Below are 16,350 nucleotides of genomic sequence, written 5' to 3'. Positions count from 1 at the left end.
GAGGGGGCAGTAGGAGGAGGTATCTTCGAGTTGCCGTCTGGCTTCAGTGGTGTAGATGTGCATATCGGTTGGGGGGATAGGGATCGGTCTGTGTGGGATGTCTTCAAAGTGTCAGTGCAGACGTAATGGCCTCTTTCTGCATTGTAGGGATTCTATGAAAAAAGAATGAATTTTAGACTACCGTCTGCCAATAAAACTGCAATAAATAAGGAACTTGTTTGTAGTTCACTTGCACATGACCAGCAGAGGGTGCTGGTGCAAAGCATATGAGAATGACAAGATGTAAGTTGTTCCGACTTCATTTTCTACAGTCCTGGTGGTGATACAGTGATAATTCAGGTATCGGTTCACCATAATGTCTGTCTAGATAATCCAGAGCAGGAATAACTAAAGAGCGAGAGCCAATGGGGCAAGGACAGAGCCGGACTGGATAGAGTGAGTTGAAGGTTGGCTAGACAAACTGGTTCAGGTACAGTCAAGGAAAATTCTCTGAACAGGGAAATGTAGAGCAAACAGATCCAGAGCTCCCAGGATGACAAAGGAAATAGTAAGTAAGATAAAGAAGAAAAAAGGTGTTTCTGACAGGTTTCAGATTGAAAATACAACTGAGCACCAAGCTAACTACAAAAGAAGAGACATGGAAAAGCAAGTAAGAGAAACAAAGCAGGATTATGAAAAAAGACTACTAACTAGCATGAAGGAGAACTCACAAGGTCTTCTGTAGTAAAAGGATGGTAAAAGAAGGATTAGGGACCAAAAAGGAGATTTACAATTAGTAACAGGGGAGATAGTTGACGTATTAAATTAATATTTTGCATCTGTCTTTATAAAGGAAACAGATGTTACCAGGTCATAGTGACAGACAGGAAAATTCAGACACTAGAAGGGTTTACAATTGATGAGGAGACAATCATATGTTGCTGGTACATGGAGTTGAAAAGATAGGACCAGATAGGAAGCACCTGGGATATTGAAGGAAGTGAGAATGGAAATTGTAGAGGCATGAGCTGTAGATTTTCAATCTTTCCTGGAATCAGGAAGAGGACCAAAAGTTTGCAAATATTAGGATAAGGCCAGCAATTGCAGAATAGTTTGTTTAATTTTGGTACTGGGGAAACCTGTCGAAAACAAATATTATCTTGCATTCGATTAACTGAACAGTTTCTAACTACAGTTTCGAACTAGTAGTCACATGGAGAAAAATTATTTTATTTTCAGAGAACCAGCATGGCTTTCTTAAGGGAAAATAGTGTTTAACTGACTCGCTGGAATTCTTTGAAAACATAATTAATATTTACCTCTTTAATGCTTCAATTGAATCTCTAATGAGAATTGAGGAGGGTAATGCGGTTGATATCCAAAAGTTGTTTAATTTTGAACCCCTGAACAGACTTGTGAGAAAATTTATTCCTCATGGATTAAAAGGGACTGTAGCAATCTGGATACAAAATTGGCTAAGTAATAGGAACAGAGACTAATAGTTTGTAGGTGGTTTTCAGGTGAGGGGAAGATTTATAATGGAGTTTCCCAGAATCTTTCTTTTCCTGATTTATGGTGTTCAGGGGACAGAGGAACCTTGTTATCCGAAGGACACGGTGGGGGGAGTATTTCGTTCGGTTAATCGAATGGCGGATAATCAAACTTTGGATAACATTATTAGCCAAGCATCAGGACCTTGTGATCTTGTTCAGGTATTCCGAAGTTCAGTTAATCGAATGCAAGATAATCGAGGTTCCTCTGTATTTGAAAGTTTGCAACGATACCCTGAAAGTATCTCTGGACATTGGCACCCAGGTTGATAGATCCCTGAAAGTTGCCACCGAGATTGATAACTCCCTGAAAGTTGTCACCCAGGTTGATAGGGTTGTTAGGAAGGTATACAGTGTGTTAGCTTTTATTTGTAGAGGGATTGAGTTTTGGAGCCATGAAGTCATGCTGCAGCTGCAGAAAACTCTGGTGTGGCTGCACTTGGAGTAGTGCGTACAGTTCTGGTCACCACATTATAGGAAGGATGCGGAAGCTTTAGAAAGGGTTCAGAGGAGATTTACTAGGATGTTACCTGATATGGAGGGAAGGTCTTACGAAGAAAGGCTGATGGACTTGAGCCTGTTTTCATTAGGGAAACTTAATTGAGGTGACTTAATTGAGATATACAAGATAATCAGAGGGTTAGATAGGTTGGAGCCTTTTTCTTCAGATGGTGATGGCTAGCACGAGGGGACATAGCTGTAAATTGAGGGGTGATAGATATAGGACAGATGTCAAAGGTAATTTCTTTACTCAGAGAGTAGTAGGGACGTAGAACGTACTGCTTGCAACAGTATTAGACTTGCCAAGTTTAAGGCCATTTAAATGGTCATTGGATAAACATATGGATGAAAATGGAATAGTGTAGGTTAGATGGGCTTCAAATTGGTTTCACAGGTCAGTGCAACATCAAGGGCCAAAGGGCCTGTACTGCGCTGTAATATTCTATGGTCTATAATACAGAACTTGCAAGCATTGCAAACTGTGAGGTGGACATTATCAATTTGGTGGAGGGGTGGATAAATAGCAGATGGAGTTCAAAGCTGAGAATGTGAGGTCATACATTATTGCAGAAAGGCCATGATTATGAAGTAAAGAGTACCGTATGAAAGGGGGTGCAGGTGCAGAAAATCCCAGGTGCATATGTGCATAAATTATTCAAGAGGCAGGATGGCTGGAGAGTGAAAAAAGCAAACAAAAATGGAAGATTTATTAATAGTGGCATAGCGTACAAAAGCAAGGAAATTATGCTAAACATAGATAAGACACTAGTTAGACCTCAGCTGGAATATTGTATATACTTCTGGGCACTGCACTTGAGGAAAGATGTGAATGCAAGTTTGAGCCGGGCATAGACTCAACGTGCAAGTTCTGCTGTTCACAGAGGGAATACAGTTGGTAAAGGGAAGGTGCTGAAGATTGTCTTAAAGTTGGTGCCAGGGATCACAGTGGAATCACATGGATCACAGGTCAAGTGAAACTGACGAACATATGGGCTTGCAGTTAAAACAATAGGAATAGAACCACAGAAATGATACAGTCATTCCCATTCAGTCCATCTTGTTCATCCTGGCCCAAATACACTCTAATTACTGTACTTGAGGCTCAGAGCCACCAGAGGGAGCAGTGAGCTGAGTCAGGTCACTGACTTTGTGGGAAAGATGGGAAAATGACCAGTAGAGACATAGGCCTAACTTGACAATGTGAATGAAAAACCATGGGAGGGTGCCCTAAACCAATTGGCAAGTACCGTTAAAAATAACTTTTCTCAAAAAAAATCTTTCTCTTAATTCAGGTCCATTGGTTTTATTGGACCAAATCTTTGCAAGATTTCCCAATATCATTTGTAAACTTTGAGCTCCAGGTTGCCTTTCAGCTTAGAATTGCCAACTCTCCAGAATTGCCCTAGAGTCTCCAGACAAGCCAGAGAAACACTGCTGTGAATAACACCTGGGTAAGAAACCACAGGATGTTTACAAAAATGGTTGTGATTTTCTCTGAATAGTTTTGTTTAAGATTGTTTTTGTTACTATTAGGGCCACAGGGAGAAGAAAGCAGGAGAAATGGCTGTTTGACTCGGTGGAATGGTTATAGTTCTGTCATGAATTTACCAAGATCATATCAAGCTCCAAGTTGGCAATCCTGATAGGATCCAATTGCAGTTTGTCTCTGAGGGGCAAAAAAAATCACAATCAGTGCTGAAAGGTTTGGGCCACAGTTTACCATTAGTGAACTGGGAGGACACATTGGATGATCACAGATTACTCACAAGTGTCATTGATTCTCATTGTCTCTTTTTCATTTTGTGCCATTTTGTCATCTCTCAATCTCTTTATTATCATTGCTATTTTTCACTAAATGGTTCTACACCTTACCTTCATTTCTGTCTGTCTCCCTTTCATCTCTGCTTATGTTCCACTCCATCGCCCCTCTCTGTCCAACCAAGTTCTTGATCCATGCTGTCACTCACATATATAACAATTTTCAAGTTCTCTATCTTCCAGCTCTTCAAGGTTTGGTGGCTCAGTGGTTAGCACTGCTGCCTCACAGCACCAGGGTCCCAGGTTTGATTCTAGCCTCTGGCAACTGCCTGTGTGGAGTTTGCACATTCTCCCTGTGTCTGTGTGGGTTTCCTCCCACAATCCAAAGGTGTGCAGGTCAGGTGAATTGGCCAGGGTAAATTGCCCATAGTGTTAGGTGCATTAGTCAGAGGGAAATGGGTCTGGGTGGGTTACTCTTTGGAGGGTCAGTGTGGACTGGTTGGGCTGAAGGGCCTGTTTCCACACTGTAGGGAATCTAATCTAATCTAATTATGTCCCTCCCTGACATTTCAGTTGCCATCTCTTATTCTTCAACCGTGCAGAATTGAGCAAAAATCCCCATATTCTGAAACACTGGACCAACATCCTGGACTTTTCAAATAACTTGTAAAAGGAAAATCACAAGGCAGGCAGCTGAGCTAGGTTCTGGGAAAATGACATAGATACCAAGATTTGGAACCATTGTTCCGCCCAAAACTCCAATTCAGACATTCTGTCTAAAAGAACATAGAACACAGAACATAGAACAATACAGCACAGAACAGGCCCTTCGGCCCACGATGTTGTGCCGAACTTCTAACCTAGATTAAGTACCCATCCATGTACCTATCCAAATGCCGCTTAAAGGTCGCCAATGATTCCGACTCTACCACTCCCACGGGCAGCGCATTCCATGCCCCCACCACTCTCTGGGTAAAGAACCCACCCCTGACATCTCCCCTATACCTTCCACCCTTCACCTTAAATTTATGTCCCCTTGTAACACTCTGTTGTACCCGGGGAAAAAGTTTCTGACTGTCTACTCTATCTATTCCTCTGATCATCTTATAAACCTCTATCAAGTCACCCCTCATCCTTCGCCGTTCCAACGAGAAAAGGCCGAGAACTCTCAACCTATCCTCGTACGACTTCCTCTCCATTCCAGGCAACATCCTGGTAAATCTTCTCTGCACCCTCTCCAAAGCTTCCACATCTTTCCTAAAGTGAGGCGACCAGAACTGCACACAGTACTCCAACTGTGGCCTAACCAAAGTCCTGTACAGCTGCAACATCACTTCACGACTCTTGAATTCAATCCCTCTGCTAATGAACGATAATATTCCATAGGCCTTCTTACAAACTCTATCCACCTGAGTGGCAACCTTCAAAGATCTATGTACATAGACCCCAAGATCCCTCTGTTCCTCCACCTGACTAAGAACCCTACCATTAACCCTGTATTCCGCATTCTTATTTGTTCTTCACCCAATCACCCAAGAACAATCACCCAAGCCTAAACCCCATCCAACCCAGACTGAACGGGGCCTCAGCAGATCAGCTTCAATCAATATTCATACACAGAGATACTGGACATTCCACCTAATCATAATACATTAACACCTACTCTGAACTATCAGGACAACAATTGACTTCAAAAGGGAGCATCAGAAACACAATGGCAACACTGATTTGGGAGGAGGTAATGGGGCACACAGTCTGAATAATTGCTAGCCCTGATCTGGGAAAGAGAGAGAGAGAGAGCCTTTTTCAACAACAAACTCCTTCAGAAACAGTTCCCCCACAAGCTCTAGCCCCAACAAGCAGCTTTGGAACCAAAAATCACAGAGGCCAAGCCGAGAAGCTGAATCGGGAAGACAAAGCAAGAGCATCATCCCAACAAAGGACAACCGAGAGGGTAAGAAGCCAACTATCTGACACAGACCTGTTCCAAGCCAAGAGAACCGACGTGAGAACCTCACAGCAGCTGGACACTTTTAAAACTGTTTTCCCCAGTGATGAGCTGAAACTCCCAAGACACCCAAAGTTTCCAACCTAGCTAGCAGGGAAGGGAAAATGGTCGGTGACAGTGCAGGGACCCCCAAGGGTAGGAAGCCTGAAGAAAGAACCTGTGATTAAAACTGCTGTTTAGCTTTGAATAGTGTCTTAACCTCTGTTTAATTTGATGATGTGTCTAATTACTGTCCTCTGTACAATTGTATCGTTTTCACTGTTTTAGTACATTTTCCTTTTAGTTCTTGTATTGTACTTACCTTTTTGCAGTTAAATAAACACAGAGATATCTTCATCATGGACATCCTGTCCCCGTACATGTCCATCCATCATCCTCCCTCTCCGCAGAGATTCTTTTGCCCTGAAGCACCTGTCTACTTCCTTCTTCATTCCTCACTCCCTAAAAAAGTCCAGTGTCAGAACCAAGGATCTGAGGGTGATTTGAACCACCTAAAAATCAGCAAATTACTCATCACAAACCAGAAACCCTATACCCCTTCATTGCTTCCTTCTGACACACTCTCATTCTCTCTCACTATTCTCACTGAGCCACCCACACCTTCTCATAGTTTTTTTCAGTCTTGTACTCTCTCATTCTGAATACCATCACTCTCATTCTCTTTTTCACCTTCCCTAATTGATATTATTTCAACTTCTGTATTTGTGGGAAAGATTTCATGTCATGCAGTTTCAGATGCAAGTAGACTGTTTTATTGTGGTGCGAAATATGAATGGGTGTTTGTGGGTGCAAGCATAACTGTGTATCATTCTCTCTCCAATCCACCCACTCCCCACAATTTTGTGTGATCCAGAAGGCTCGCAGTTCCTGACCCTGTTCAGAGTTATCATCTCTCATTGATTTCACCTTTCTTTTCTTAGACTGCTTTTGCTCGTTATCCTCACCATACATTTCCAATAACACAGATGTCACACTGCAGACAGAGCCTCAACTCCAGAAGTGGATGACTTCTGTCTTGAGTGCTGCAGTGCTTGTGAATGTGCAACATACACCAAGCACAAAAGGAACAATTACTCATATCCGGTCTGTGTGACTCATGCCCGGATGTCAGTTCCTGTACTCACACAGGAAACAGTGCTTAAAAATAAATAATACACTCATAGCCAGTGCTGTGTGAGTCATGGCTAATTAATGTGAAACAAATATAGCATCCGGAATGGAACAGTTCCTCTGTTCTGTATTATTTGGTTAAAACAGTTGTTTGTGTCAGGTTCTGTACTTCAAGTTTCCTTTCTTTGTTCTTTTCACTCGTGTCCTTTATATACTTCCTTTCATACTCTCACTCCCCAAATATCCTTGCTGCTTAAATACAACACCGGGCTCATTGATTTATTCCTTTCATGGGATGTGTGTCACTGACAAGGCTGGCATTAGTTGCGCATCCCTATTTGATCTTGAAAGGGGTGGATCGCTAAGCCATTTCAGAGGGTAGCTGATCATTAACTACATGAATATAACAACAGTCATATAACAACAGAATCCTTTTCTTAAAGGACATTAGTGAACCTGATAGTTTGTTAGTCACTGAGACTAGCTTTCAATTCCAGATTTATCAGTTGAGTTCAATTTCCATTGAGTGGGATTTGAATATCACCCTAGCAGTGCTAGCCTTTGCTATTGGATTTGAACATCACCCTAGCAGTGCTAGCCTGAGCTATTTAGTGTCTTCTACAATCATTCATTCTTACCTTGAAATGAAAAGCTGTGAAACATCTCACCATTCTCAGGTTTCATACTCAACTACATCAATATGGCCCATTGAAGTCCAATTTTAGTTCCTTAGGGACTTGTTCTTTTGACATCTCAGAGCCCCACCCACTCACAGTAAAACATAAGACCATGCCATTGGGCCCATCAACATTCTTGAATGCTATCTCAACATTCAGCAAGCAGCAACTTTTATTTTTCCATACTTACACATTATTTTAAAAAGACCTTTTAATGTGTGTGCTTCAGCTTTGTTCAGTATGTTTTATTCAGTGTTTCTGCTCAGAAGACGGCATACTGTTTAGTTCTTTATAAAACCATAAAATAGAAAACAGAGGAGGCCATTCACCCTCTCAAGCCCGCTCCACTATTCAATAGGGTCATGGCTGATCCAAAACTCCTCACATTCACTTTCCTGCCTTTTCCCATAACCCTTGATTCCCCTAATGATTAAGAATCTACCTATTTCAGCCTTAAATCTACACAAGGACTTTACCCTCACTGCTGTCTGTGGCAAAGAGTTCTAAGACTCACACGCTCTGAGAGAAGAAATTCCTCCTCACCTCAGTCTTAAATTGGTGCCCCTTAATTCTAAGACTATGCTCTCTGGTCCTGGACCATTCCATGAAGTCAACATTCGCTTAGCATTTACCCTGTACTTAATTGTGTGATGAATTGCAGCAAGTTGTATTTGGATAGCACCTGAAGAAAGAAAGATCTGCATTTATATTGATCTCACTTTCTAGTATCATGATGGAAAAAGCTTCAAATACAATGCATAGAACTGCCCTCAGCAAAGAGTAAGCACATTCAATCACTTGGAAGAACAGTTCTTGTCAATTGCTGAATTGAAAAATAAGTTGCTGAAGATTTTGGTGGATTCAATGATGGTGCTGCAATTGAATGTCAATGGGAGATGGTTAGGTTTCCTTATGAAGGCGATTGGAAGAATTTACCTATTCTAATTATGTTAACATTATGTTAATATATAGTCAGTTCTTCTATAACGTGATGGTTGTGTTCTTGTGCAACCCCGCGTTATAGAAAAATCACACCTTAGAAACAGTCTTTAAAGTGTTGGTGCTATAATTGTGTTACAGCCAACACAAATTTTAAAAGTTCGCACTGTAGAAACAACGTCCCTAATTCGTCAATCACGTTATAGCGAATTTCCATTGATGAAATGCGCATTATAACAAGACAACCTGTAAATATAATTTTATTGCATTTCTGTCAGCTGTTTTTTGTACCATATGCAGCTAACACTAGGGAACTTGGAGAAATAAATATTAATGTCTTGAAAACAGTCCACATTACAGACGAGGAAATGCTGGAAGTCTTAAAAAATATAAAGGTGGATAAATCTCCAGGACCTGATCAAGTGTATCCCATAACGTTGTGGAAGTTAGAAAAGAAATTGCAGGGCCCTTTACAGAGATATTTGCACCAGAACTTTCCAACAAGCACCAAGACATGGCTTGGCTGGTAGAGGGAAGGGCTATGCCTGTGAGATCCTTTATGCACGCCCGGACTCTCTGCCACACCGCACGCTGCACTCGAAGCGGCTGCGGGGGGGACGAGATTGTCACACACCTCCTTCTGGAATGCGCCCAGGCAGAAGAAGTCTGGAGACGAATGCAGTGGTGTTTGTCGAGGTTCATCCCGAGCAGCGCCGTGACGCGGGACTCCATGCTCTATGGTCTGTTCCCCGGGACGCACACCAAGACGAACATTAACTGTGCCTGGAGGATAATCAACTCGGTGAAAGACGCTCTTTGGTCTGTCCGAAACCTGTTGATCGTCCAGCTGAAGGAGTTGACCCCGACTGAGTGTTGCAGACTGGCACATTCCAAGGTCCAGGACAACGTGTTGAGAGACGCGCTGAAGCTTGGGGCAGCTGTGGGGAAAGACCACCGTGTAAGTTCTGCCTGCCTATAAAGAACAGGGGGCCCACTCAGAAATTGGGCCCCGCTGACGCCTCAGCTAAATATCTGGATGGTCAATGTACAGACTTGTATATACGAATGATTAATTCTGACCTCTGTATATAAAGAAATGCAATGTGTGCATAAGAATGGCATGACCAATTGTATAGATATCAAAATAATTTTATGAATAAAGTATATTTTTGAAATAAAAAAAATGGTATCATCTAAAGCTAGGGGTGAGGTGTTGGAGATGACTAATGTGTGCTTTTATTTCAGAAAGGCTGTAAGAAGAAGCCTGTGAACTATAGATCTGTGAGTCTGTCTTCGGTGGTGAGTAATCTGTTGAAAGTGATTCTGAAAGATAAGATTTATATGCATTTGGAGAGGTAAGGACTGTTTAGGGATAGACAGCATTGCTTTGTGCATGGGAAATCACCATCTCACAAATTTGTTGAGTCTTTTGAGGACGTAACCAAAAATATTAAAGGCATAGAGGTCTTTGGCAAAGCCTTTGACAAGGTTACGCAAGGTAGACTAATTAGTAAAGTTAGATCACGTGGGATTCAGGGAGAGCTCGCCATCCACAGGGCAACCTTAATTATCCGAAAGACACGAGCGAGCAGTATTTTGTTCCGATAATCAAATGTTCAGATAACCGAATGTTCAGATAACCGAATGTTCAGATAATAAAGTTTACCCAAGCATTGGGACCTTGAGATCTTGTTCGGATAATCCAAAATTCGGATAATCAATGTTCGGATAACCGAGGTTGTTCTGTGTATACAGAATTGGTTTGACAATAGGAGACAGAGGGCTCGAATCCTGCCACAGCAGGTAATGGAATTTGAATTTGATAAAAATTTGGAATTAAGAGTCTAATGATGACCATGAATCCGTTATCAATTGTTGGAAAAAAACATCTGGTTCACTAATGTCTTTTGGGGAAGGAAAACTGCCATCCTCACCTGGTCTAGCCTACATGTGACTCCAGACCCACAGCATTGTGGCTGACTCTTAACTGCCCTCGAGGCAAATAGACATGGGCAATAAAGGCTAGCCCAGCCAGCGACACCCTCACCCCGTGAATGAATAAAAAACATCTAGCACGGCCAATCCACCTACCCTGCACATCTTTGCACTGTGGGAGGAAACTGGAGCACCCAGAGGGAACCCACACAGATACGGAGAGAATGTGCAAACTCCAACCAAACAGTTGCCCAAGGCTGGAATCAAACCCGGGTCCCTGGCGCTATGAGGCAGCAGTGCTAACCACTGAGCCACCATGCTGCCCAATTAAGCCAAAGACAGACAACCAGGCCTTGTCCAGGATTTGAATCCAGGACTTCTCTTGTGTCTGGAGTGTACAATCCCCAAAGCAAGAATCATACCCCTAGACCAATGAGCTTTTGCCATAAAAGTGGTGGTGAGCTGCCTGCCTTCTTGAATCACTGGAGTCCACCTGCTGGGGGTTGACCCACAATGCTGTTGGAGGGAAATTCCAGGATTTTGACCCAGTGACAGTGAAAGAACAGCAATGTATTTCCAGGGAATCAATTGTGCTCGTAACGTGGTTAACTTACACTGGCTAAAAATGACACATTCATACACAGGCACCCATTCACTGCATATGTTTAAACAGTGCACTCTTTTTTGGAATTAACCAGAATCTTAGAGAGCCTGTAGTTCCTCAAAGCTTTGTCCTTTTAACTTTGCCTATGCAGAGTCGACTTAAAAACTGTTTAATAAATGTTGGCTACCAGGCAAGATTCCCTTGCTGTCCTCCAAAAGAGTTATTGGATGTGTTACATTCACAAATAAAGGAAGAGAGCACTTCAGTTTAAAATCCTTTTCACAACACAGTTGACAATGTAACAGTCCCTCAGTACTGCACCTTTATTTTTGCATATCATAGTATCCCTACAGTGCGAAAGAGACCATTTGGCCCATCTAGTCTTCACTGACCCTCTGAAGAGCATCCCACCCAGACCCAGCTCCCTGCTCTAACCCCACATTTACCATGGCTAATCAGCCTAACCTGTACATCCCTGGACAGAACAGGGTAACTTAGCATGGCCAATTCACCTAACCTACACATCTTTAGCCTCTGAGAGGAAACCAGAGCACCCAAAGGAAACCCACGCAGACACGGGGAAAACATGCAAATTCCTCACAGTTGCCTGAGGCTCAAATCAAACCTGGGTCACTATACCTGTGAGGCAGCAGTACTAACCACTGAGTCACCATGCCACCCTGCATTGTGCCTGTATAGGTCACTGCATTGAGACTGAACTCACAAATTCTGACTCAGGGATGTTATTCACTGAGCCATGACTGGAACTTGTTATGGTTCGCGTGTGGAATAAACTTCCTGAGGAAGTCGTGGACATGGGCACAGTTAAAGACCCTGAGGACACATGAATTGGAAAGATTTGGAGGGATATGGGCCAGGAGCAGGCAGGCAGAACTAGTTTAGTTTGGGATTTTGTTCGGTATGGACTGGTTGAACGGAAGGGTCTGTTTCTATGCTATATGATTCTATGGTATGTTCCAAAGATGTTCATGAGATAGCACTTCCATGAAAGCAGCCCTTGAAGTAGCTTTGAATTGTACTACATTGTTGCCTGTTAGAATGCTGCTTTATCTTGTACATGAGGGAGTGAATGTACAATTGGATTAAGAGATGAGAAATTATGGTAAATTCCATAAGCTTGGTTGTGGGTATAGGGTGGGGGTAGGGGGTGAACTGCCAGTCTCTTCCCCTTTACTCCACTAGTTGCCCTCATGCTCAAAATCTCCTTCTGAAACTTAGAGGGAACACTGCGCACAAGATTATTAATTAATCCCTTAACACTGCAGAAGACCAAACCTAAGATTACCTGTACTCAAGTTAGTTCCTCAATCTATTTTGTGTAATGGCAAATCTTTAATAAAAGATACCCTGAATACAGCCTCATGTAGCAGAATAATTCTGCATAAAGGAAAGATCAGTCAAACTGAACCAAAACATTTACTTAAATATACTGAAATTTCATAAAAGCTAATCTTCTATTTTAGCTCTGCTGGATGATGTCCGATGTTCTCTGTTGACTTAAGTCCAAATGTTCTTGTTATTAATGTGCATAACTCAACAAGGATAGTGATCAGATACACGTTTCTTTGGTGCTACCTTAGTAATATCATTGACTCAAAGATCATTTCAGTTGCCTCTGCTGCACTCAACAGAACCTGTCTCTTCACTTGAAAGCTCTCTGTAATACCATGTCTCCAATGGTGCCATTTGTCATGTCCAAACCAATATGTTGTTTTCCCTTCACTATGACCAACTCACAACTGAGTCACTAAATCTGCACTGACATAGCCAGCATTGCTACAGCTTCTTTGCCTGGTCCTCTGACAGCACGTTCAGACACAACATGCACCATTAACATCTCTGAACAGTTTCCACCATAAACAGTTCAAGTTTCTCTTATTATCTGAGCAAGTACACAGAGGGTGTCATGCAAAGATCATTCAGCCTCATCTTGAATCTGCTGAGTAGCTCCTCAAACTTCTCGCTGAGCTCACAACCATTTGTACACACACCTGGAATTCATCAACCAGAGTATTCTTGCTAATGTTGTTTGCCCAGTTTATACCTGGATTAAGATCACTCAGGATTACAGTTAAGTAAGCAGAATAGTTAGTCTAAACAAATCTGGAATAAAACTACAACCAACCAAAGTTTCTGCTACTAAATGCTATCCGATGGCTCTCCCTTCAAAATGGTCATCTATAGACAGGGTCTGTGTAAAGCTTCATAACATTCAATGGTCTCTTGATACTCACTGTCTGATTCAATGTATGAAGACAGGTGACATTGTCTTTGTGTAGAATTGTGTGGAATGAGTACCTTCAGTAGAGAAGGAAAGCAAAAAATTTAAATGCCTTCATAGAGTAAGTTACTGAGAATTGAGTAGAAACATGAACTACATTTTAAACACACAGAAGGGTTGAAAGGCAGAAAAGATCACACTTAGAATAACTGCTTAATACCTCAGCTGGAGTAATATACCCAACTTTGTGTAATGTACTTTAGGAAGGATGTGAAGGCATTGAGAGGGCGCAGAAGAGATTTGGGCAAGTAGATCTAGGGATGAAATAAAAAGGGTAAATGTAAGGATGTTTTGATATAGTTGTACATTGCATTAGTTGGGCCATATCTGTAGCATGTACAATGTTTGTCCTTCGAGTTAGGAAAGGATGTAAGTGCCTTTGAAATAGTTCAGTGAAGATTCGCTTGACTCATAATAGGATGGGAGTGTTATATGATGAGGAAATGTTGGATCAATATCCATTGCAGTTTAGAAGACTGCTGGCATGGGTTTGATGGGCCTAATAGCCTCCTTGTGCACCACAACTCATTCTATAATTCAATTATTCCATTCTCATTGATTTATCTCAAAGTAAATCAATCACAATGGATTCCAACAATTGTTGTTAAGAACCTAAAGGAACTTGACAGGGTGGATTCTGAAAGGACGATTTTTCTTCATGAGATAAACCAGAACTAGGGAACATAGTTTAAAAATAAAGGGTGTCTAATTTTGTTGGAGATAAGGAGATCTTTTTCTCCAGGTCTTTGGAACTTTCTTCACTCAGAGTGGTGGAGATGGGGTCATTGAATATTTTTAAGGTAGAGAAAGATAGAATTGTTGGTTGACAAGGGAGTCTGAGGGTATTCATGATAAAATGTGGAGTTAAGGCCACAATGAGACCAGTTAGATTTTATTAAATGACAGAACAGGCAAAAGAGGCTTCATGACCTAATCCAGCTCTTAATTTGTTGTTGGATCAAGGGACTTCAGATATATGGATTGGAAAATGTAGGGTTGTTCTCCTTAGAGAGAAAAATATAGAGAGGGGTTTGATTGAGATGTTTAAAATCAAAAGGGGTCTCGACAGTGTGGAAAGATTGGTAGAAAAGTTGAATACCAGAAAAATCTGATTTAAAGGTGATTGGAGAAAAAGTTTAAAGGTGAGAAAGAACTGGAAAAAACTGCAGATGCTGGAAATCTGAAACAAAAAAAGAAATTTCTGGAAGATTTCTGCGGGTCTGGCAGCATCTGTGAAGAGAACTGTTCTGAAGAAGGGTCACTAAATGTGAAATATTAACTCTGATTTCTCTCCACAGCTACTGCCATATTTAAAGATGATATGAGGAAAAACTATTTAATACAGCCAACGATTAAAATCTGCAAAGTCCTGCATGAAAGAGGGTTGGAGAAGCATTCAATCAAGACTTTCAAAAGTGAGTTAGATTGGAGTATCTGAAGGAAACAGGGACTTGCATGCTCTTGCGGACAGTTGGCATGGGTTCAAATGAACAAACAGCCCTGTTGTGTGCCATAACCATTCTATAATTCCATGGTTCTTATCTCAGTCAGAATGGATTCCAGCAATTGTTGGTAGATTAGTAAACAGATTTCTGCTTAACACATTTAAAAAGTTCAGTTCATACCAGATAAGCAGCAAACCAACCATAACAGGATTACCAAATCACTTCTTGAACAGTGTGTACTTCACTTCTGTTCCATAATTTAAAAGGGCATTATCGTCAGAGTATGTGCTGATTTGCAGAATGACGATGGACCTTGTACACACTGTACCAGAGATGGTTGACACAATGTTTTGATATTGTTGATCACATAATACAACAACATTATAACACTACTGCCATCAGTGCATCATTACAGCACTTCAGTGTTGAAGACAGAATATAGGATATACTGAAACAATTTTTCTGTATACAAAGGATGACAAATTGTAATTGTCAGCTGCGATTTGGCGAATAGCACTCTCAACTTTGTGTCAGACAACTATTCAAGTTCCCCTATTCAAGACTTAAGCACATAATTGAGACTCTCTCATGCAGAATGAAGGGGACAGTACATTGTCAAAGGTGCTCACTTTCCAATATATCATTAAACTGAAGCTCAGTCTATCCACTTAGTTAAAAATCATACAACTCCAGGTTATAGTCCAACAAGTTTATTTGGAAGTACGAGCTTTCAGAGCGCTGCTCCTTCATCAGACAGCTGTGGAGCAGGATCATAAGACACAGAATTTATTGCAAAAGATTACACTGTCATGCAACTAAAGCAATATATTGAACAAACCTAGATTATTGTTAAGTTTTTCATCTTTTAGAATGGATTGTGGGTTTCAGTTCATTAATATGTAAATCCCAGAACTTCTTTTAAGTCATCGAGAATGTGACTTAAAAGAAGTTCTGGGATTTATATGTTAATGAATTGAAACCTGCAACCCATTGTAAAAGATGAAAAACTTAACAGTAATCTAGGTTTGTTCAATAATTTGCCTCAGTTGCATGACAGTGTAATCTTTTGCTATAAATTCTGTGTCATACAATTCTGCTCCACAGCTACCCAAATATCAAGGAGTATTGGAGGCTGAGGGGTGACCTTATAGAGGTTTATAAAGTCATGAGAGGCATGGATAGTATGAATAGACAAAGTCTCTTCCCTGGGGTGGGAGAGTCCAGAACTAGAGGGCATAGGCTTAGGGTGACAGGAGAAAGATATAAAAGAGACCTAAGGGGCAACTTTTTCACACAGAGGGTGGTACATGTATAGAATGAGCTGCCAGAGAAAATAGTGGAGGTTAGTCCAATTGCAACATTTAAAAGGCATCTGGATGGGTATATGAATAGGAAGGGTTTGGAGGGATATGGTCTGGGTGCTGGCAGGTTGGACTAGATTAGGTTGGGATATCTGGTTGGAACGAAGGGTCGTTTCCGTGCTGTGTATCTCTATGACTCTCTGACTGTGAGACTCAAGAAAAGCAGGTGAATTCTCCAGAT

The 16,350-nt window shown here is 41.4% G+C and overlaps 1 long non-coding RNA gene across 1 annotated transcript; it reads left to right on the top strand.

Moving 5' to 3' along the window:
• Positions 1 to 5,137: 5,137 nt before the first annotated feature.
• LOC122541981 (uncharacterized) lies at positions 5,138 to 15,172 on the top strand. The gene is made up of 3 exons (XR_006309734.2): positions 5,138 to 5,742; positions 9,768 to 9,821; positions 14,662 to 15,172. It is a non-coding gene; the product is annotated as an uncharacterized LOC122541981 (long non-coding RNA).
• Positions 15,173 to 16,350: the final 1,178 nt, after the last annotated feature.

Source organism: Chiloscyllium plagiosum, unplaced genomic scaffold (genome assembly GCF_037043375.1).
Source record: "Chiloscyllium plagiosum isolate Xiang-an unplaced genomic scaffold, Cpla_swu_hap1 HiC_scaffold_33, whole genome shotgun sequence".
NCBI classification, from domain to species: Eukaryota; Metazoa; Chordata; class Chondrichthyes; order Orectolobiformes; family Hemiscylliidae; genus Chiloscyllium; species Chiloscyllium plagiosum.
This window is presented reverse-complemented; position numbering and strand designations above follow the sequence as displayed.